The sequence below is a fragment of the Oncorhynchus mykiss genome, chromosome 12 (genome assembly GCF_057628025.1).
Source record: "Oncorhynchus mykiss isolate SJ-2025 chromosome 12, ASM5762802v1, whole genome shotgun sequence".
NCBI lineage: Eukaryota > Metazoa > Chordata > Actinopteri > Salmoniformes > Salmonidae > Oncorhynchus > Oncorhynchus mykiss.
Window position 1 is genome coordinate 26,609,432 of NC_143033.1, and position 24,487 is coordinate 26,633,918.

General features: G+C 40.0%; 1 protein-coding gene across 3 annotated transcripts in view; it reads left to right on the plus strand.

Annotated features, from left to right (window-relative positions):
- Nucleotides 1-884: 884 nt before the first annotated feature.
- Nucleotides 885-24,487, plus strand: part of npas2 (neuronal PAS domain protein 2) — a 74,348-nt gene continuing 50,745 nt past the window's right edge. For all 3 annotated transcript variants that reach the window (XM_036937284.2, XM_090192105.1, XM_090192103.1), the window contains exon 1: nt 885-1,093. The gene's annotated coding sequence lies outside the window, so the exon portion shown is untranslated. The remainder of the gene's footprint in view (nt 1,094-24,487) is intronic.

The window sequence follows — 24,487 nt, forward strand, 5'->3', positions numbered from 1 at the left end:
TGGCAATACTGTGGCCTTTATCTGTCCTGTACAGAGACTGTAAAGACCATGTATGACCCAGTTTAACCCACCCTTTTATTCAAATTATAGTGGGCTACTTTGAGCTGTAGCATATGCCTATGTAGTTTTGTCCAATATGTGCACCACATGTCAATAGGCCAATGGTAGGCGATTATTTGAAATAGGCAATAAGGTTAGACATAAAAAGCAAATGAGTGTTAAGGTAGTGACACAATATCAGTCCATTCTGCAATTTCAATAATTTACTGCGATGGAAGGTTGCAAGTAGCAGAAGCCCTGTACTTGCAAAATAATGGTTGTTGTGTAACTTAGTTGGCTGCTGGGCACACGTCAATTTATGGTGCTTTCAAGACAACTGGGAACTCAGAAAAATTCGAGACCAAATCATAACGTCAGTGATCTTCAAGTGCAAAGTCGGAGCTCTAAAAAGAGGCCCAAAATTGGAATTCCGAGTTGGATGACCATCAAAACGATTTTTCCAATCGGAGTTCCCAGTTGTCCTGAACGCACTGAAGTTAGAAGTCGGAGATTTTCGAGTTTCCAGTTGTTTAATGCGACAATAGAACTAAAGCTACAGCACTATGATGCATGCATAAATCGGAAAAATAGCAATGTGATAAAAATGGGATGAGGTCGTCCTGAAGCACTAGATGCCAGATGGCCTCGATCATTACTGTGAACGAATTGGCTGAGTAGTGAATGTTGTCCATAATTTTAGGCGATGACGTTGGCGGGCTACGCTTCAATGGCAATGAACTGAGGATATGCGCTCGTGCCGGACGCTCCTCCTCCCTCCCCTACTGTAGCGAATCTGGACACGACGCGCTTGGTTAGGTCACTCCCTGTAGCTCCTTTTAAGGTGCGACGACGGCTGATGATGTAAATTGTGAGGTGTGTGGTTTGGAAAATGAACATCAGCAGTGAAAACACTTCGAAGTATCTCATTGCCTACAGAAACGGTGCCAGTTACTTAACACTATTTCATGGTAGGAATAGGAGTCTAAAAGCCTTGTTGTACTTCTCGATGGGATTTTCATATCGGAATCGTCCCCTCGTTGCTGCTTTACATTAAGTAAGTTAATGCATTACTTTTACTCGCTTACAGCAAGTTCACGCGTAACCTACATTGAGCGGACTGAGTGACATCTGGCTAAGGTTGATCGAAAGTTGATGTTCCATTGATATGCCGGTGCATGATAGTCTATGGTTTTATAGTCGTGCAGTTGTCGGAAATGGGAACTTCCAGGTGATTTCACGGTTTTCTATTAGATTACCTAATTTGACAGGCTAGACCAAGTTATTTTAATTTATTTTCATCCAGTATTAAGAATAAGGCTGCACGTTTTGGATGTGTTGAATAGCCTGTAGTCTTTTGGAAATACAGTAGGCTATCCATGCGAGCCAGACCAGTCGTGGAATTATAGTTTTGGTCCTATATAAAAGTTACTTCGTTCTGAAAGGTTGATCGTGACCACACTGTCAGGAGAGCACTCCTTACAACATCTAATTTATGTAGGTTAATCACTAAAAGAGACATTGTTATGTAACTCATGACTCATGAAGAAGCATGAGCCAGAGCCAGTTGCAGTGACGTCACGCCTCAGATGTATTTATTAAAGAAGGGAAACTAAATTTACCCGTGCTGCGCAGTTGTTCTGGGCGCCAGGAGAAAATATTTGCAACGAAAGCTGTTCATCCTTATGAGAAAATGTAGGCCTATGATTGCGTGGTACGATTGATGATGATGATGGGGACTCTTCTCCACTCACACCGATCCTGAATGTATATCAGACTCGCAGAAATAGTGCTGGCTTAGTTCAGATAATGGATATTATTCACAAAAACAATCTATGATGGCAAAAAGTTTGTGGTCATCGTTGAATTATTCAACACACACTACAATCATGTGAGCCATTATTTTGAAGACATCACATTATTTAAGTTTCCATTTGCCTTGATACTGACGATTTGATGATTTTTGGCTCACAATGATCCTGATAAAGTGTTCAAGGAGCAAGGATTGGAAGCCTATGTTGATGGTTTTACTATTGTTCAGTTGGTCTGTGATGAGGCTGGTCCTATGTGGTCAGGTTTTTGGTTGCCACGAGTAGGTGAGGTGAAGTAATGGTGAAGTGAGGTAGCTAAGCTTATTTCACTGAGCCAACCCACTAAGAGTTAGACTTTTAACTCAAGAGATACACTGTCTGCCCTCTACTGGCTGACATCTCCTTTTCTCTTTCTTTTCCTCACTCATCTGCCCATTTTTATCTATCTCTTCATGTAACTTCCCCTTCCATCGATAGATACTTCTACTATAGAGTACCACAGTATGAGTCATAATACCAAAACGGAAATGGTTCCTATCGGTATTTCCACAATTTATTTTTCCCTCGGGGGATTTTAGAAACACATAAAATAAGGGTTATGTGTCGTGTAGGCTTACCTTGGCGTGATGTTTTTATAACCGTGTAAAACTCTCTAGGATAAGGTGACTTATCTTATAAATGAAACGCTAATTAGCTACTAATGTGGCTATCATAAAAAACTACAAATGCCATGATGATCTGGACGAGACTGCCGAATCAAGGCAAAGGTACGAATCTCTGAATTAACTATCTAATGTTATATAAATGTAGTAATGAATAAATTGGCCAAATGTATTTAAATGGACAGTTCTGTGAAATGTCTTGTACGAGTTTTAAATTGACACAGTACCTGTTAGAAAAGGTGTCAGCTAGAGATGACCTGTAGGAGCTTGCAGGGAATTGTAGTTTTGCATGATGTCTACTTTGATTCTAATTAGCATTTTCAAATATGAGAGTAAATCGAGCCGAATATACAGTACCAGTCAAAAGTTTGGACACACCTACTCATTCAAGGGTTTTTCTTTATTTTACTATTTTCTACTTCGTAGAATAATTAGTGAAGACATCGAAACTAAAAAATAAAACATGTGGAATCATGTAGTAACCAAAGAAGTGTTAAACAAATCAAAATATATTTTACAGTTGAAGTCGGAAGTTTACATACACCTTAGCCAAATACATTTATACTCAGTTTTTCACAATTCCTGACATTTAATCCTAGTACAAAATTCCCTGTCTTAGGTCAGTTAGCATCACTACTTTATTTTAAGAACGTGAAATGTCAGAATAATAGTAGAGAGAATTATTTATTTCAGCTTTTATTTCTTTCATCACAGTCTCAGTGGGTCAGAAGTTTGCATACACTCAATAAGTATTTGGTAGCATTGCCTTTAAATTGTTTAATTTGGGTCAAACGTTTTGGGTAGTCTTCAACAAGCTTCCCACAATAAGTTGGGTACATTCTAGCCCATTCCTCCTGACAGGGCTGGTGTAACTGAGTCAGGTTTGTAGGCCTCCTTGCTCGCACACGCTTTTTCAGTTCTGCCCACAGATTTTTGATAAGATTGAGGTCAGGGCTTTGAGATGGTCACTCCAATACCTTGACTTTGTTGTCCTTAAGCCATTCTGCCACAACTTTGGAAGTATGCTTGGGGTCATTGTCCATTTGGAAGACGCATTTGCAACCAAGCTTTAACTTCCTGACTGATGTCTTGAGATGTTGCTTCAATATATCCACATAATTTGACTTCCTCATGATGCCATCTATTTTGTGAAGTGCACCAGTCCCTCCTGCAGCAAAGCACCCCCACAACATGATGTTGCCACCCCCGTGCTTCACGGTTGGGATGGTGTTCTTCGGCATTCAAGCCTCCCCTTTTTTCCTCCAAACATAATGATGGTCATTATGGCCAAACAGTTCTATATTTGTTTCATCAGACCAGAGGACATTTCTCCAAAAAGTATTATCTTTGTCCCTTTGTGCAGTTGCAAACTGTAGTCTGGCTTTTTTTATGGCAGTTTTGGAGCAGTGGCTTCCAGGTTAAGTCGATATAGGACTCGTTTTACTGTGGATATAGATACTTTTGAACCTGTTTCCTCCAGCATCTTCACAAGGTCCTTTGCTGTTGTTGTGGGATTAATTTGTACTTTTCGCACCAAAGTACATTCATCTCTAGGAGACAGAATGCGTCTGTGTCAGCAGCAAAGCACCCCCACACCATCACACCACCTCCTCCATGCTTCACAGTGGAAACCACACATGCAGAGATCATCCGTTCACCTACTCTGTGTCTCGCAAAGACACAGTGGTTGGAACCAAAAATTGCAAATTTGGACTCATCAGACCAAAGGACAGATTTCCACCGGTCTAATGTCCATTGCTCGTGTTTCTTGGCCCAAGCAAGTCTCTTTTTCTTATTGGTGTCCTTTAGTAGTGGTTTCTTTGCAGCAATTCGACCATGAAGGCCTGATTCACGCAGTCTCCTCTGAACAGTTGATGTTGAGATGAGTCTGTTACTTGAACTCTGTGAAGCATTTATTTGGGCTGCAATTTCTGAGGCTGGTAAATCTAATGAACTTATTCTCTTCAGCAGAGGTAACTCTGGGTCGTCCCCTCCTGTGGCGGTCCTCATGAGAGCCAGTTTCATTTATAGTGCTCAATGGTTTTTGCGACTGCACTTGAAGAAACTTTCAAAGTTCTTGAAATGTTCCAGATTGACTGACCTTCATGTCTTAAGGTAATGATAGACTGTCATTTCTCTTTGCTTATTTGAGTTGTTCTTGCCATAATATGTTTTTTTTACCAAATAGGACTCTCTTCTGAATACCACCCTTACCTTGTCACAACACAACTGATTGGCTCAAAAGCATTAAGAAGGAAAGAAATTCCACAAATGAACTTTTAACAAGGAACACCTGTTAATTGAAATGCATTTCAGGTGACTACCTCATGAAGCTGGTTGAGATAATGGCAAGAGTGTGCAAAGCTGTCATCAAGGCAAAGGGTGGCTTCTTATAAAAATCTCAAATATAAAATATATATATAAAACACTTTTTTGGTTACTACATCTTTTCATATGTGTTATTTCATCGTTTTGATGTCTTCACTATTATTCCACAATATAGAACATAGTAAATATTAAGAATATCCCTTTAATGAGTAGGTGTGTCCAAACATTTGACTGGTACTGCATTGATAAAAGTCACCTTGTCCAAGAGAGATTTACATGGTTATTAAAACGTCACAGCAGGGTAAGCCTACACCAAACACAGCCCTTATTTTAAGTGTTTCTAAAATACCCTATTGGAAAATTGAATGGTGGAAAAACAATTGGAACAATTTCCCTGTTTTACAGCTAGGTTATGTGAGTATTATGACACATCCACTGTGGGGCTCTATAAGGTCTTCTTAGCAAAGCTGTGTCATGGCAGTATAGAGGGTCAGTTCAAGCCTTGGCTATTTTATTTATTTATTTATCTAGGCAAGTCAGTTAAGAAAAAAATCTTATTTTCAGTGACAGCCTATGAACAGTGGGTCAACTGCCTTGTTCAGGGGCAGAACAACAGATTTTTACCTTGTCAGCTTGGGAATTTGATCTTGCAACCTTTCAGTTACTAGTCCAACATTCTAACCACTAGGCTACCTGCTGCCCTATAAAGGTTGAAAATATGCAACATGCTTTTTATGAGCTTTTAGAACAGATGCAGTGAGCTCTGTTAAAGAGGATGCCAAAACCTTTACTTTCACAGAGCTCCTTGACAAGTGTTTGTTTTTAATCGAAAGGTGTACAGAGAGGAAATAGGGGTCTCTGCCCCCTCCTTATGCTGTAGAGGGTTTTCATGTCTCTCTGCCTGAAAATATGCTGTGTGAATGTTAGGTAACTCATGACACGCAGCCTCTGCTGTTACGGAGCCTGCTGGAGGGAAAGTAGGTTACTGGGCCATGTCCTGCAAGATTAAACTGAACGCTAGTTGGAATATCGCTGGGGATGCTAAGTGTGACTAGCCATGCACAAATGGAGCAGGTCCGTGTAAAAGCAAAGTCATTTTTTCCCCCTGTGCTCTGTCCCTTTAAGAAAGACTCTCTTCAAGGCTTTGATGAATGTTCAACTCATGATGGTTCATTTCAAGCACACAATAAATTAGTGAAACATGACTACAGGTTTATTTCATAGAGGTCTCGAGATGAGCAGTGAATTCACTTTATTGTTAGGTCTAGCTGTGAGCAGTGAGGATCGATCGCACCACACCATTTCCTGTTTCTATAATGTACCTGAGAATGTTTCATTATGAACTCTTTCAATGGAATGTACCTGCTGGTCGTTTTTCATTGCATGAAGGCTAACCTGAGAAGAATGTCTATTGCTGAAGTGTTTTTATTATTTTGTTATTAGGTGTAGTTGTTAAAGTGAAGCATCAAGCTCAACTCAAGTGTGCTGGCTGGAGTTTTTCTTTTTAAAGGGCAGTTTTATATTACCGAAAACTTCAATTTTATGAAGCGACATTTTAGCATTGTGACACCCAGGTGAACTCCTCTATTTTGGGACATCAGTGAGGATTTAGCCTACTGTGTCGGTTCCCAACCTTTTCCGTTCTGAGGACCACCAAATCATCGTCAGTGGCTCTGATTGGACAGTGCATTCTGCTCAGCAGCAATTCAGGACACAATCTAATCATACCTGCACTTCAGAAAAGTGACTCTGCAGAGAAATAGCAATGCTCCTAATCCAGTGTAAATGCAAGTGTTAGATAAAAAAATACATCCAGAGAATGATTCGGAATGGATTCACTTGATTAAATCAGCCAGACTGTGGTCAGACCGAGACTGTGCCATGACCCTTTATGTCACAGACAGGTCAGGGCCAAGCCGAGAAAAGCGTTTAACTCCAAAACTATGATGGTTTGATTTGGGGGGCTAAATGCCTGGTAGCGTTAGTCGTCAATTGTCTAGTGTGTTTGTATGGGAACAGGAGGTTTGAAAGATAGCAGATGTCAGGGGTTATCATAGCTTCACAGGCCAGTAGAAGTCAATAGTTAGTGATTTTGAGTACATTTTTAACCTCCTTATACCTCTAGAATTTGAAGTAAAAATAAAGGCAGTCACGTTGGCAGTGAACAGCTGTTGCACAGCAAGCATCTATTTACGGGCCCCTCTTCACTTGTTAAATCACCTAGTGGTTGTAGTATGTTTCTTTGGGACACTGACAATGGAATGTCACATGGGTGTCAGCTGCACTGTTCCACATTAGATATCAACATAAACATGCCTCCCATCACCAACGTCATGCATTTGATGGTTGGTTTCCTGCGGCTTATGTCCTCAAGCAGTGACTGACATGAATTGACCTGGACAACGGGTGCTTGTTTCCTGGAAATTTGTTGAATAGTCAAATATTTATTTAATTCATTTTTGAAGGGGATTGCTAAGCCCTACTTTCGGCACCTAATTGGAATGGATGTAAGAGCAGTAATTAACATGTAACTTCTGTACTGAAGTGACAGTCAAGTGTGATGCATCTATCAACAGGATAAGAATATGACGTACTTATAATCACCTCATGAGCAATTCCATGGTAACGGATTTACGCTTTGACTCAGTTTATTCACTTGAAATTGTATGTCAAATAAAAAACATTGATTTGAAAGTTTAACAAACCATACAAATCTATGCACAAAGACTACTTTTAACAATTTCCACTGAAACATTTACAAAAACGTATTTAGTGGAAGAACTGTGCAGAGACAAACTTTGGTAATGGAATCATGGTAAAATCTCCCTCAGGTTTTTATGCGACCACGTTTTCAAAAAATTCTCAAATATCTGCTCCATATTAAGATTCAAAGATGTCTGCAGAAAGAATGGGGTGTCAGCTATGACATGACACGTTGAGTTATTGAACTACAATAAAAAGTGGATTTACAGCCGGTAATGGAATTACATCATGGGTCCCTGATCTCTAATACCCAGAAATGCATAATTATGGATATGAATGTCATTCTCCTCATGTTTCACAAGTGTGGACATCACAGTGTAGCAGCGCTGTACTCCTTGTATTGTACTGTACTACTGTATTGTACTGTACTCCACTGTGCTCTACTCACTGTACAGTGCTGTACTGTACTGTGCTAACCAAACTTGTCCGGTCCGTCTGTGGACGTTAACATCAATACCAGGTTGGGCTGATCAAATGTAAACTACTTTTCAACATCAATGGATGTCCGGTGTCGGTAGGTGCTCATTGGGCGAGGATGCTGGTTAATGTAAATGGAAAGGTAGAAGGCTCATGGGTAGGTGTCAGTAAGAGCTAGGACCGGTGACATTAACTGGAGAGTGAGAGTGAAAAGGCAGAGAGAGAGAGAGGGAGGGGTTGTCTAGACTTAGACTGTTTTAACATTCTTGGTTTGACCACTAGATGACAGAAAGACAAAGAAAACAGTTATGAGCTCAACATAACAGTATGGCAGTGGAAGGGAGGACAGTAGCAGGTGACCCAACTGTGGGTTGAGACTATTCTGATTTCCCATTGTAGCCAATTCAGTTGTAATAATTCGGTTACTGACTTTTTTGGGTATTCCATTACCAATTTGGTAACGGAATTACGAGTTTTAATCACTTAATAATTCATTTTAAAAAGTTCATATCAGTAAAATCACTAACTAATTGGTAGGTCTATCATTGCTTGTTACTTTTGTAAACTTTTATTATCCTCCCTTCTCATGAGGGACAGAAATTAGAAACTATCTTAAAGATATGTGGGTTTTTAGTAATGGAATTATAAGGCACCAGGCAATATTTCTTAAACTTAAGGTAAACAATGTCTCAAACAAAATACAACTGTTGATATTAGTTGGCAGGGGTCTTTACTAGAGGTCGACCGATTATGATTTTTCAACGCCGATACCAATTCCGATTATTAGAGGACCAAAATAGCCAATACTGATTAATCGGACAATTTTTATTTTTATATTTGTAATAATGACAATTACAACAATACTGAATGAACACTTTTATTTTAACCTAATATAATACATAAATAAAATCAATTTAGTCTCAAATAATTAATGAAACATGTTCAATTTGGTTTAAATAATACAAAAACACAGTGTTGGAGAAGAAAGTAAAAGTGCAATATGTGCCATGTGAAAAAAGCTAATGTTTAAGTTCCTCAGAACATGAGAACATATGAAAGCTGGTGGTTCCTTTTAACATGAATCTTCAATATTCCCAGTTAAGAAGTTTTAGGTTGTAGTTATTATAGGAATTATAGGACAAGTTCTCTCTATACCATTTGTATTTCATATACCTTTGACTATTGGATGTTCTTATAGGCACTATAGTATTGCCAGCCTAATCTTGATAGGCTTGAAGTCATAAACAGAGCTGTGCTTCAAGCATTGCGAAGAGCTGCTGGAAAACGCAGTAAAGTGCTGTTTGAATGAATGCTTACGAGCCTGCTGCTGCCTCAGTCAGACTGCTCTATCAAATATCAAATCATATACTTAATTATAATATAATAAACAGACAGAAATACGAGCCTTAGGCCATTAATATGGTCAAATCTGGAAAAATATCATTTTGAAAACTAAACGTTTATTCTTTCAGTGAAATACGAAACCGTTCCGTATTTTATCGAACGGGTGGCAACCCTAAGTCTAAATATTGCTGTTACATTGCACAACCTTCAATGTTATGTCATAATTATGTAAAATTCTGGCAAATTAATTACGGTCTATGTTAGTAAGAAATGGTCTTCACAAAGTTCGCAACGAGACAGGAGGCCCAAACTGCTCCATATACCCTGACACAATTTCCCTAGTTAATATTGCCTGCTAACATGAATTTATTTTAACTAAATATGCAGGTTTAAAAAAATATACTTGTGTATTGATTTTAAGAAAGGCATTGATGTTTTTGGTTAGGTGCATTGGTGCAACGATTGTGCTTTTTTCTCGAATGAGCTTTTGTTAAATCATCACCCGTTTAGCGACGTAGGCTGTGATTTGATGATAAATTAACAGGCACCGCATTGATTATATTCAATGCAGGACAAAAAAGTAGTAATATCATCAACCATGTGTAGTTAACAAGTGATTTTGTTAAGATTGATTGTTTTTTATAAGATAAGTTTAATGCTAGCTAGCAACTTACCTTGGCTCCTTACTGCACTCGCGTGACAGGTTGTCAGCCTGCCACGCAGTCTCCTTGTGGATTGCAATGCAATCGGCCATAATCGGCATCCAAAAATGCTGATTACCGATTGTTATGGAAACTTGAAATCGGCCTTAAAATCGGCCCTAATCGACCATTGACCTCTAGTCTTTACATCAACATTGTTTTTTAAAATGTATTTCTCATACCTTTTTAAGACTTTTTCTGGTAGATACTTTCTAAAACCTATTTTCCATCTGTTTATCCACAAAATAAAGCCTTTACTTATGCCTAATTGTTAAGATTGAAAATAGTTGACAAATTTATCTATGCCTTCTTTCCCCCAAAATATAGACTCTTAGCTTTCATTTGACACCCAAAATGATATGCTTTTATGAACTTCACAGGTTGGGGCTCATGTGTCCTTTTCGATGGAAATGCCCTCATGGAAATTATAGTCTTGTGATTTTGGTGTCCTCTGCTGGGATAGGTTGAGGATACAACTACAGATGTAGGATCTTAATTTGATCACCCAGTTGCAGGATAATTTTTTTTTTATCTTGTAGTGTATTTGAGGTTTAAAAAGGGTTCTCAAGTTTGTAATTTCCACTTTGAAATTTCAGACTTGATTTTCAGTTACAAAAATGTATCAACCCCTACAAAAATATCCATGAATTATAATCCACATAATAATTAACATATTCTGTTGCTTATTATTTTCCTGCTGTAGCAAACTTGCTCATATTAAGATCCCACATCTGTATTGATCTGTTATAATTAGGTCACATCTGGAATACATGATTCATTAATCACACCTCCTTTTTTGAGGCAGTGGGCCCAGGCTGCATCTGTCACCAGTGTGATGAGTGATTAAAATAACAGCTAGCATGAACTGGAGATTTTCTATGAAAGCTGCCTCTACTGGCAATTACTTGTAACTGAACTACGGCAACCTCAGTTCATTCTTTGTAGATTCCTTGAATTGAATTTAGGTGAATTGATAGCTTGTATAAACCTCTTGAACAGTGATATATTATAGAGAGTAAAGTATCTTTCCCCTACTCTTTTATGTCCCAATGCATAGTGATAACATTTTGATAAAAAATAAATCATAACCAACCAAGCATTTTTGGAAAGTCATTCATGGCACCTCCACTTCTTTCAGCAGTGGGGAATATTCTTTGCGTTTCACGTTTTGAAAAGGAAGTGTAACAAAGATGAGATCAAGGTTCACATGCTGATAATTACCCCAGTTGATAAGACATGACAGACTAAACTACAAGTATGACACAACACAATCCTATCAAACTATGGATTATATGACATGTACTACTTAGTGCTTGTCATATAAGCAACAAATAGGCATTCCTGCTACTGTCAGACAACTCACCTAACATATTAAACATATGGTGAAAATATAGCCATTCAAATCTAGAGGTAGAAAGCTTGACATGATAATCTAAATACAGTGCATTTGGAAAGTATTCAGTCCCCTTGATTTTTTTTCCACATTTTGTTACGTTAAAGCCTTATTCTAAACTGGATAAACATATTTTTCCCCCTCATCAATCTACATACAATACCCCATAATAACAAAGCAAAACCAGGTTTTTAGATTTGTGCAACTGAAATATCACATTTACGTAACTATTCAGACCCTTTACTCAATATTTGTTGAAGCACCTTTGGCAGCGATTACAGCCTCGAGTGTTCCTGGGAATGACGCTACGAGCTTGGAACACCTGCAAATCCTCTCAAGCTCTGTCAGGTTGGATGGGGAGCGTCGCTGCACAGCTATGGCCACTCAAGGACATTCAGAGACTTGTTCCAAAACCACTCCTGTGTTGTCTTGGCTGTGTGCTAAGGGTCGTTGTCCTGTTGGAAGGTGAACCTTCGCCCCACTCTGAGGTGCTGAGCACTCTGGAGCAGGTTTTCATCAAGGATCTCTCTGTACTTTGCTCCGTTCATCTTTCCCTTGATCCTGACTACTCTCCCAGTCACTGCTGCTGAAAAACATCCCCACAGCATGATGCTGCCACCACCATGCTTCACCGTAGGGATGGTGCCAGGTTTCCTCCAGACGCGACACTTGGCATTCAGGCCAAGAGTTCAATCTTGGTTTCATCAGAGCAGAGAATCTTGTTACTCATGGTCTGAGAGTCCTTCAGGTGCCTTTTGGCAAACTTGAAACTGGCTGTCATGTGCCTTTTACTGAGGAGTGGCTTCCGTCTGGCCTCTCTACCATAAAGGCCTGATTGGTGGTGTGCTGCAGAGATGGTTGTCTTTCAGGGAGGTTCTCCGATCTCCTCAGAGGAACTCAAGAGTTACCATTGGGTTCTTGGTCACCTCCCTGACCAAGGCCATTCTACCCCGATGGCTCAGTTTGGCCAGGCGGCCAGCACTAGGAAGAGTCTTGGTGGTTCCAAACTTCTTCCATTTAAGAATGATGGAGGCCACTGTGTTCTTGGGGACCTTCAATGCTGCAGAACTTTTTTGGTCCTCTTCCCCAGATCTGTGTCTCGACACAATCCTGTCTCGGAGCTCTACGGACAATTCCTTTGATCTAATGGCTTTTTCTCTGACATGCACTGTCAACTTTGGGACCTTATATAGACAGGTGTGTGCTTTTCCAAATCATGTCCAATCAATTGAATTTACCATAGGTGGACTCCAAGTTGTAGAAGCATCTCAAGGATGATCAATGGAAACAGGATGCACCTGAGAGCAATTTCGCATCTCATAGCAAAGGGTCTGAATAGAATAATATCTAAATAAGGTATTTCTGTTTTTTATGGTTCATTTTGCAACATTTCTAAAACCTGTTTTCGCTTTGTCATTATGGGGTATTGTGTGTAGATTGAGGAAATGTTTTTATTTAATCAATTTTAGAATAAGGCTGTAACGTAACAAAATGTGGAAAAAGGGAAGGGGTCTGAATACTTTCCGAAGGGACTGTATATCAGGTAGCTTGTGGTGCAGTATGTCATTAAGCAGAAAATCCTGGTGATCCTGTGTGCTGTAGTAGTACTGTAGCATTCCTTGGTATACTTGGCGGCGGCTTCATTCACCCAGTGGAACTATGTTGCACATGACCCTTGAGAGTATGTCTGGTATTCATGTCACCCTCTTTAACCTTCTTACTGTGACAGACGAAATGTTCAGCTCGGGTTATAACTGCCAGTACAGACGTCATTAGCCTCTCTGCTGATGTCGCTCATCTCTGGTCCACAGCACACTGTCTTTGTACTCACTAGCTACAGGCAGAGACCTACTAGGGCATGACAAGACACTTAATTGCTTTACCTTTTATGTTCCTTTCTTCCGGTTGTTCAAATATGATTAATGTTTTGTGTGTCAGCATCTCGCTTCAGAGAATCCATGGAAATTAGTTAGGGGAAATGGCATAACGTTTCTCACAGCATTGTTTTTCCCCATAGCACAGTAAGCTGTGGGGTGGTTACTGTAAGTAGACGACCTGGAATCCTCAAACATACTGTGATCAGTGCAGCTTGTTCATGGAAGTGTCCTCCCACATAATGAGTCTAGTTAACTTAGAGGTAAATTTACTTCAATCTGGGTGTATTTTAATCCTTGACCGTGTGCAAGACAGGGAGGCCTTCTGTATATCTGGGCTATTCCTTTTTTCTGGAGTGTCTATTCTCATGTCTTGTTGTGATAATCCTGACTGCTCAGGCTTTACCGGAGTCTCCCAAGGCAAAAGGTCACAGTCAAGGGTTGGGTGTGGCTACACTGGTGTCTCAGAGGAAGACAGTTTGGTTTCACAATCTGAGTAGGCCCAGCCCTTCAGATCTTGTTCTCAGGGTGTTGGTTGTGCGTCTCTATTACTGACGTAATAATTTGTTTGTGTTACGGAATACTACAATGTACAGACGATCCGTGGATTGTCTGAGGCGCCACTCCCTGAACATTTAATACATTTGCAAATGTCTAATTCACTGTACAGTAGAGCAGTGCTTCCCAAATGTTTTCACTCATGCCACACCTAAAAGCCCCTACCTCTCTGCCAACCCCTTGTACCCCACAGTTTAGGAACCACTGCAGTAGAGTGTAGGTCTGACAACTCCCTGGTATGAACCAGAAAAAAGTATTTACACCTGTTCATACATTTGAATGGATCAGGATACTGTACATGTCATTTTTTACAGGTTATAAACTTTTACTCACATGGGTTAAAATGTCAAAAGTGTGCAAATTCTGTGTACACATGTCAAGAGTGAGACATATATATATCTTAAGCAGTTTCTGGTGAAAGCATTGGCATTCCCAGACCAGACTAGAGGGAGGATAGGGAGATGTGCTAAACTCTTACACAATGAGGAAAATGAGGTAGCAATTGACAGGAATAGGATCATATTTTTCATGGGTAGTTTGCTTTCACTCTCAAAGCTGTTCCAGTGTGCTTTGCTTCCAACTGTATCAGCTGCACCTCTTAAATGTATGTGGTTTATTATAATGATGGTGACGATGATGATACTTTGTTCGCCTAAAGTATCCCTTCAGGGTATTGTAACATAATCAGTGCCTTTCTGCAGCCAATAATTGAATTAAAGATGTAACCTCCTCTCAGAGCTTGTGTGCACAAAGTGTGAGCTGCATGGTCCTTCCATCCGTGCCCTAGAATCATGACCTACATACTGTATCTGCTCACACACTGCTTTAGGTAATTGTCATCATGTAGGCCGCAAAGATCATGTCTTTTGCTCCTGAGCAGGACGGTATAAGAGGCCTGTTCAATCATAGGACTGATGATTTATTTATTTTGTGGTGTATGCTTAGCAGTTTGTTAAACTGTAATAAATGTCTGAAATCTATGTAGTGTAATAGTGAATAAGTATTTAATAAAAAACAAAAACATCTTTACCAAGCTACATAAATAATAATATTTAGTTTTTAGGTTGAGTATTATTCAAACGTTCACCTTTTAAATAAATGCAATACAGCAGAGTCTATTGAATGTTGGTATAAATGATTTAACTTATGTTTATTCCCCTGGTAGTTTTAACGTAATTCATAAGTTGCAAAGACATTTGCTTTAGGCCCAGTTCATAATGAAACCCTTTGATTAATTGATTTACCTGATGTTCATTTATAAATTATAACATTTGTACAAGGACTCTATTTGCTCGCTCTCCGAATGATTGATGAATCTGAACTTGTATTAATTGATTGAACCAGATTAGTACAATCAAACATCTCCGAATAAGGCATTCCCTAGAGTTATCTGAATTATATAGGGCGGCAGGTAGCTTAGCTGTTAAGAGGTTTGGGCCAGTAACTGAAAGGCCACTGATTCCCCCGAGCCGGCTAGGTGAAATATCTGTCGATGTGCCCTTGAGCAAGGCACTTAATCTTAATTGCACCTGTAAGTCACTCTGGATAAGAGTGTCTACTAAAATGTATGGTTTTGCTGTTACCAATGGATTATTTAAGAATATTCACCTTTGGATGTTTATTTATTTGTCACCTAATGATTGTTCATTTCTTGGTCAATCACTATATTCATGTCACTCATCATTTTGAAGATAACAAATACATTGATGCATGCTTTGTAGGCTGCTTGTTTACTTATTGTAAGGTCCATTAGTGTCAAATGCAGTTTAAGCTTAAGCAAACCATCCAGTTACTTTCTGTTAAGCTGCTTGATAAGATCAGATATCCTCATTTTATCTCGATGTGGAATATGTGAACATACTGAGCATACTCAGTTCCTGCATGCATGGCATGAAATGAATTCTGAGGTACAGTCTATATTTGATTTGTGATTTTTAGACCTGTCAGCTGCTCTCCACTCACATGATACCTGCTGCCTCAAGGCCTCCAAAGGTGTCTCATTTGGAAACATTGTCTACACAATACATCTCAAACGGTCATAAGGACAGGATGACTTTTTGCCAGATGAGATGGGACATGGGGCGTTTCATTTTGCAAAGAAAGAAAAGCTATGTTAAACAATGTTAAGCCTTGTGAACATCAATTGCATGAAAAATGTATCAACAATTTACTCTTAGTTTTGCCAACAAGGATGATGAGGCTACATTTAAAAGGTTTAGGTTAGGATTGCATCAGACTTTAGAAAGCTAGTCCTCGGTATAAAGCCAGTCCTCAGTAGAAAGCCAGTCCTCAGTAGAAAGCTAGTCCTCAGTAGAAAGCTGGTCCTCAGTAGAAAGCCAGTTCTCAGTAGAAATCCAGTCCTCAGTAGAAAGCTAGTCCTCAGTAGAAAGCCAGTCCTCAGTAGAAAGCCAGTCCTCAGTAAAAATCCAGTCCTCAGGAGAAAGCCAGTCCTCAGGAGAAAGCTAGTCCTCAGTAAAAATCCAGTCCTCAGTAGAAAGCCAGTCCTCAGGAGAAAGCTAGTCCTCAGTAGAAATCCAGTCCTCAGTAGAAAGCCAGTCCTCAGTAGAAAGCCAGTCCTCAGTAGAAATCCAGTCCTCAGTAGAAAGCCACTCCTCAGTAAAAAGCCAGTCCTCAGGAGAAAGCCAGTCCTCAGGAGAAAGACAGTCCTCAGGAGAAAGCCAGTCCTCAGGAGAAAGCCAGTCCTCAGGAGAAAGCCAGTCCTCAGGAGAAAGCCAGTCCTTAGTCTTGTGGAAACGAGGCCATTCTGAGACTAACTTCCAATAATTGTGTACCTATGGTAGGACTCTGCTTTGAGTCAGTGAGTTGAGGGGAAGAACTGCGTTGGCTGATGGAAAAGAGAGGACCGCATGCGTTTCCACCACACAATGTTTCCATGGGAACACAGAGAGAACCGAAGTACCACAGCCTGATACATTTTATTTGATTTAACTTTTATTTTGGCAGGGATCATGCAGATGAGCCCAGTAATTAATGACAGTCAGTGCATCAAATGACGACTGTGATGACATCACGACACCAGCATCACAGATGCCTGCTAGAGGTAGTTTGGCTCAACATCTCATTGATTGCAATGTTAAAAGACACTTTATTTTTCCTAAGATCTGAGGGTAACAGCTAGGCTTTAGGTACAGGGGAGTGACACACGCTGCAGTCCCTCAATTTATTACGTAGAAGGGGACCATTTATGAACACTGAGTGTCATCCCATTATCCAATCGCCTGACCTACATAACAGAGGAACTAATCTCTACGTAGGCGGATGGTGAATAATGCAGTAAAATGTGGGTGATCTTTATGAATCATAAATGCCTCAGACTTGTTGGCCGCTGGCATAGGATGGTTATTTCAGTGTGATACAGCATCATCATCCTGGAATCAGTTCACTCTGGGATCATCATGCAATAAGGGTACATTTTTGACAAGCATGAGTGAATGTTTTTTAGGTTTTACTCAGATAACCTTATTTGAATCAAAACTATGGTCAATATACACTACATGGCCAAAAAGATGTGGACACCCCTTCAAATGAGTGAATTTGGCTATTTCTGCTACACCCGTTGCTGACAGGTGTATAAAATCGAGCACAAAGCCATGCAATCTCCATAAACACATATTAGCAGTAGAATGTCCTGTACTGAAGAGCTCAGTGACTTTAAACATGGCATCATCATAGGATGCCACCTATCAAACACGTCAGGTCGCTCAGGATGGGAGTCTGTTAGATGACTGAATGTAATGTAAATGCTGGATGGTTTCACTGCAAGTAGATTCTATGTTTTAATACTCACTAAAAATAAAATAAATAAAAAAATTGTTCACCATGTGCTATGCCACATGTCAGCTGGAGTGGTGTTAAGTTCGCCGCCGTTGGACTCTGGAGCAGTAGAAACGTGTTCTCTGGAGCGATGAATCACGCTTCACCATCTGGCAGTCCGACGGACCAATCTGGGTTTGGTGGATGCAAGGAGAATGCTACTTGCCCGAATGCATTGTGCCAACTGTAAAGTTTGGTGGAGGAGGAAAAATGGTCTGGAGCTGTTTTTCATGGTTCGGGCTAGGCCCCTTAATTCCAGTGAAGGGAAATCTTAACACTACAGCATACATTCTAAACGATTCTGTGCTTCCAACTTTGTGGAAACAGTTTGTGGAAGGACCTTTCCTGTTTCAGCATGACAATGCCCCGTGCACAAAGCGAGGTCCATACAGAAATGGTTTGTCGAGGTTGGTGTGGAAGAACTTGACTGACCTGCACATAGCCCTGACCTAAACCCCATCGAGTACCTTTGGGATCAATTGGAATGCGTACTGTGAGGCCTAATTGCCCAACATCAGTGCCCCTACTTCACTAATGCTCTTGTGGCTGAATGGATGGAAGTCCCCACAGCAATGTTCCAACATCTAGTGTTAAGCATTCCCAGAAGAGTGGAGACTGTTATAGTAGCAAAATGGGGGACCAAGTCAATATTCATGATTTTGGAATGAGATGTTCGACGAGCACATACTTTTGGTTATATAGTGTTTTTGAATAATTCTGATTTAAAAACTGGCCCCGTCAACACCAATACGGGCACATTTTTATATCTAATAAAATATATATAATTACAATGATGGCATCATGGTTCATTGAAAGATCAATCATTTTCCTAATTGAATGGATAACTATAATTCTAAGAGCCACGACCAAGAATATGGCATAGTTACCATAGCTTAACATTATCACAAATGCTTGCAAAATAGCAAGGGTAAAGTCAGCAATATTATTTGCCATATGAGTAAATTAGTCTGTTATACTGTATGTAGATGAATGAAACCACATGCACAACAACTTTTTAAAGGGTACTGTAATTAATGAAACATACTTGCAATTAACCATATTCCCTTGATATTAATTAAGCATGGGACTCTGAAAATAGTTATATTTCTTTAATTATGCCTTTGAGCAGCGTTGTTTTCGCAGACCTGTAAGAACAGTGGTTAATGAGTCAACTGTCAGTCATTTTTTTCACTACTCAGAGATTATATGGAAAGCAATTGCTGTAGCCGGTAACACAAATGCTCTTCACAGCCTGCAAGCCTCTGATTTAATTGAGCTGTCATTTGGGTTTTCTGTGTGATAAAAAAGTGGCTCGTAGTTAAATTCAAAACAGGTCACCTTAATTATAGGCTCCTACATTGTTTAATTAGTTTGAGACTTTCCTCATCTCCTCTTATACAATAGACCCACATGTAAATGTTCATTTACCATTCATCATGAGCTAGGCCTAGTGTAGCTTACGGCTTTAATGAAAGAACATTAGTCTGATAATAAAGCAAATTAATAGACAGAGAGAGGGAGAGAAAATTGTAGGTTGTTCATAACTGTAACCTTGCTTATTATGGTCTATGACGCAAGTGTGTAGATGCAAGTGCCATACATATACAGTATGTAAGGTGTACTAGGTTCTAAAAGTAAGGGCAAAATTCCTCATTTCAGGTTAGGATTGTGTCTTGAACTAGACAAATAGGGGGTGGTGTGTCTCTGTGTGTCTGACTGAATGATTGTTGAAGGGAAATCAGGCATCTAAAACCTGCCAGAATTTCTGCATCAACTTGCATTTTGTCATTACGAGATTAAGAGTTATTATTGTGTTATTAATATATTACTACTGCAATAGGCAAAAGTATATACAATATAATTAAATAGAATAAAACAGGAAATGATCTCATGATTATTTAGATACACAGGACATGGCAATGCAGGAGACAAAACGAAAGAGCTGATTGTGGACTTCAGGAAACAGCAGAGAGACCACGCTCATATGCTCATCGACGGGATCACAGTGGAGAAGGTGGAAAGCTTCAAGTTCCTCGGCGTACACATCACTGACAATCTGAAATGGTCCACCCACACAGATAGTGTGGTGAAGTAGGAGGCTGAAGAAATTCGGCTTGGCCCTTAAGACCCTCACTAACATTTACAGATGCACAGTTGAGAACATCCTGTAGGCCTGGTACTGCAACTGCACCTCCCACAACCGCAGGGCTCTCCAGAGGCCCAACGCATCACCGGGGGCACACAGGAAGGCCAAAAAGATAATCAAGGACATCAACCACCCATACCACGGCCTGTTCACCCCGCTATCATCCAGAAGGCGAGGTCAGTACAGGTGCATCAAAGCTGGGACCGAGACTGAAAAACAGCTTCTATCTCAAGGCCATCAGACTGTTAAATAGCCATCACTAGCCGGCTACCACCCGCTTACTCAACCCTGCACCTTAGAGGCTGCTGCCCTATATACATGGACATGGAATCACTGGCCACTTTAATAATGGAACACTAGTCACTTTTATAATCTTTACATACTGCTTTACTCATCTAATATGTACATTGAGGGAAACAAGTATTTGATCCCCTGCTGATTTTGTACATTTGCCCACTGACAAAGAAATTATCAGTCTATAATTTTAATGGTAGGTTTATTTGAACAGTGAGAGACAGAATAACAACAAAACAAATCCAGAAAAACGCATGTCAAAAATGTTATAAATTGATTTGCATTTTAATGAGGGAAATAAGTATTTGACCCCTCTGCAAAACATGACTTAGTACTTGGTGGCAAAACCCTTGTTGGCAATCACAGAGGTCAGACGTTTCTTGTAGTTGGCCACCAGGTTTGTCCCACTCCTCTTTGCAGATCTTCTCCAAGTCTTTAAGGTTTCGAGGCTAGGCCACTCCAGGACCTTAATGTGCTTCTTCTTGAGCCACTCCTTTTTTGCCTTGGCTGTGTGTTTTGGGTAATTGTCATGCTGGAATACCCATCCACGAACCATTTTCATTGCCCAAACCATTTTCATCGTCCCCTTAGCAGAAAAACACCCCCAAAGCATAATGTTTCCACCTCCATGTTTGACGGTGGGGATGGTGTTCTTGGGGTCATAGGCAGTATTCCTCCTCCTCCAAACACAGCGAGTTGAGTTGATGCCAAAGAGCTCCATTTTGGTCTCATCTGACCACAACACTTTCACTAAGTTGTCCTCTGAATCATTCAGATGGTCATTGGCAAACTTCAGACGGGCATGTATATGTGCTTTCTTGAGCAGAGGGACCTTGCGGGCGCTGCAGGATTTCAGTCCTTCACGGCATAGTGTGTGACCTATTGTTTTCTTGGTGACTATTTTCCCAGCTGCCTTGAGATCATTGACAAGATCCTCCCGTGCAGTTCTGGGCTGATACCTCACCGTTCTCATGATCATTGCATCTCCACGAGGTGAGATCTTGCATGGAGCCCCAGGCCGAGGGAGATTGACAGGTCTTTTGTGTTTCTTCCATTTGCGAATAATCGCACCAACTATTGTCACCTTCTCACCAAGCTGCTTTGTGAAGGTGTTATATCCCATTCCAGCCTTGTGTAGGTCTACAATCTTGTCCCTGACATCCTTGGAGAGCTGTTTGGTCTTGGCCATAATGGAGAGTTTGGAATCTGATTGATTGATTGCTTCTGTGGACAGGAGTCTTTTATACAGGTAACAAACTGAGATTAGGAGCACTCCCTTTAAGAGTGTGCTCCTAATCTCAGCTCGTTACTTGTATAAAAGACACCTGGGAGCCAGAAATCTTTCTGATTGAGAGGGGGTCAAATACTTATTTCCCTCATTCAAATGCAAATCAATTTATAACATTTTTGACATTCGTTTTTCTGGATTTTTTTGTTGTTATTCTGTCTCTCACTGTTCAAATAAACCTACCATTAAAATTATAGACGGATACTTTCTTTGTCAGTGGGCAAACGTACAAAATCAGCAGGGAATCAAATAGTTTTTTCCCTCACTGTATATACTGTATTCTATTCTACTGTATTTTAGTCAATGCCACTTCGACATTGCTCGTCCTGATATTTATATAATTCTGAATTCCATTCCTTTACTTTTAGATTTGTGTGACTTGTTAAATACTACTGCATTGTTGGAGCTGGGAACACAAGCATTTCGCTACACCCACACTAACATCTGCTAAATATGTGTATGTGACCAATAAAATTGGATTTGATTACAGAAGAGAGAGCATGTCTTGCCATCAGTGAGTGTAGAAGTGACTCCCCTGGTGTGAATGTGCATACTAAGTACTAAGGGACTTTTGAATCTGATTTTGCTCTATCGGTTTGACTATTGCTGGCATTGAAAACCAAGCCTTGTATTATCCAGCTTGTGCTTCACAGTATTTCCAAAGGTCTCAAAAGGAAAGAAACAGTCCTGTTTTTTATCCAGTGTGAGTTCGTAGACAGGTCTTGGAGCTGAAGCCTGTATAGAAAGAACATATTTCCACCCTTGAGACTTTAGCTGCAGACATTTTACATTTTTTACAGGAAGCTTATGGCTGTAATTAGTTATTCATTTACTGACAAGTTTAAAGTTGAAACGTGCACAATATATGTGTCCTGATGTTCAATTTCATAGACAAACAACGTAATAAGGTTTTATTGCAGCCAGTTAGGTAGTTACGGCTGTTATGGCTTGGGAAGCTTTCTCATTCATATGATTCTCTTTTCATGAGGAGGTTGTCGAAAGCTGTGTGTTGTGGACTAAATGTCACCTGGACCCCGGCAACAAATGCAAATTGTAAGTTGTCTAGTTTAAAAGATAAAAATAAAATACAGATGAGGGATTCAAATTATTTTGATGCTACAGACAAAAACTGTGGAACAGTTCTATGGGAACAGACTTAACCTAGGACAGAAAGGTGTTTTAATAAATTTGAATATCATTGTTAAATTGAGAGTGTATGTGATACAGTGCTTAGACTGTGTGTGACTCAGTTGTGATTGGCATGAGTAGTCCTTCCATCTGTCATGTCCCTCACAGGTGGCTGCATGTGTGTGATATATCACTACATATATGTGTACAGTAGCCTGCATTTTGTGTATGTGTACAGTAGCCTGCGTTTTGATACTCATAAAGCATTGAGTAACATGTGTTTGTTAATAGATAAGAGCAGCTTCCAAACACATTTATTGATATATCAATATTTCCAGTGTAGCAGAAGTTAACAAGCGAGGCTAGTGGTGAAGGGACATTTCATGCACAGGGTATTCATGGAACTGGACACTGACCTTACTGAATAATGTTTTTGTAAAAAAAATACAATATGTAGAATCTGAATCTGTGTGTCACCATGTGTGCACTGTAAATGTGGGTTTGTGTGTGGTTGTGACAGTTTATCAGATATTGGGCTATTTCCCATAACTGGGTTGTGTATATACAGTATCTCAATGGAGAAAGCATCCGAGCGAACAAAACAGTGCCCCTCTGTCTCTGTATGTGTAGGCCATCTATCTGATGCGGTCTGGTCATAAAGAGTATGACGTTGTTGCTGCCAGTAGCATGGAATGCAAGAGAAGCATATGGTGAGCATATGGTTTCACTTGATTAAAAAAGTATAAAATAATAGCCAATCATCATTGGGCTAAACTGAGTGAGCTCAACTCCACACCCCAAACAAGTGTCAACGGAAGCCAGTTTGGATTTGGCTTCACTCCTATTAAAGAGAAATACATCATCGATAGAAACAACTTGAATTGTTGCATCTTGTTATGTTGTTGTCCTCCGGTGGCTAGCCAGCTAGCTAAAATGGTCCCTTTACTAAATTAGCCATGGATGGAGATAGGGATTTGGACTTGTGGTTTTACTAAATTCTCCGTACTGGCCAATGATTATACCGGCAATTCTGATCCAAGCATAAAATACATTGTGCCCCTGGACTGAGAGGATGGAAGTTCAATATGTGTAATGGGTGCTTGCTGATGGCAGGGAAGTCAGACGCAGGAGAACGAACTTGGTATAAACGGAGTTGTTTAATAAGTGCTCACAAAACTCAGAAAACCATAATATACAAAATAATAAAAGTGGGTACAAAACCCGTCGCACACCAAATCATAACTTGAACATAACATACAATCACCGACAAGGACATGAGGGGAAACAGAGGGTTAAATACACAACATGTAATTGATGGGATTGGAACCAGGTGTGAAGGAAGACAAGACAAAACAAAGGAAAATGAAAAATGGATCAGCGATGGCTAGAAGATTGGTGACGTCGACCGCCGAACACCGCCCGAACAAGGAGAGGGACCGACTTCGGCGGAAGTCGTGACAATATGTAGCTAGATGTAGAAGCCTTATGTTAGGTATCTAACGGTGCCCATGAAATAAAGTTTGGCTAGCGAGCAAGCATTTTAGCCAGGTAGCCTAGGACAACAAAAAAATAAAAGTGTGTACTGTATGACAGAGTCATAGACCATTTAATCAACATGAAAGAGAGGAGGATGGCATGTTTTTTCATGTTTTTTCTACTTGTACGAACACACACACACACACACACACAAATCAGAACCATGGACAGCAACACCATACTGTATTTAGCTTACGTTGATTGGACTAAATTGTTTTTGCTGTAATTTAGTTGTCATTGTATTAGAGCCATTGCATATGGCATTTGATGTTGAAATGTTGAAGTTGAAATGGTGCTGAAATAGTGGCAGCAGCTCCTGTTTTCTTTGCAACTTGCAGTAACTCTCTGTGGTTCTAAATCAATAGTTGTTTAGA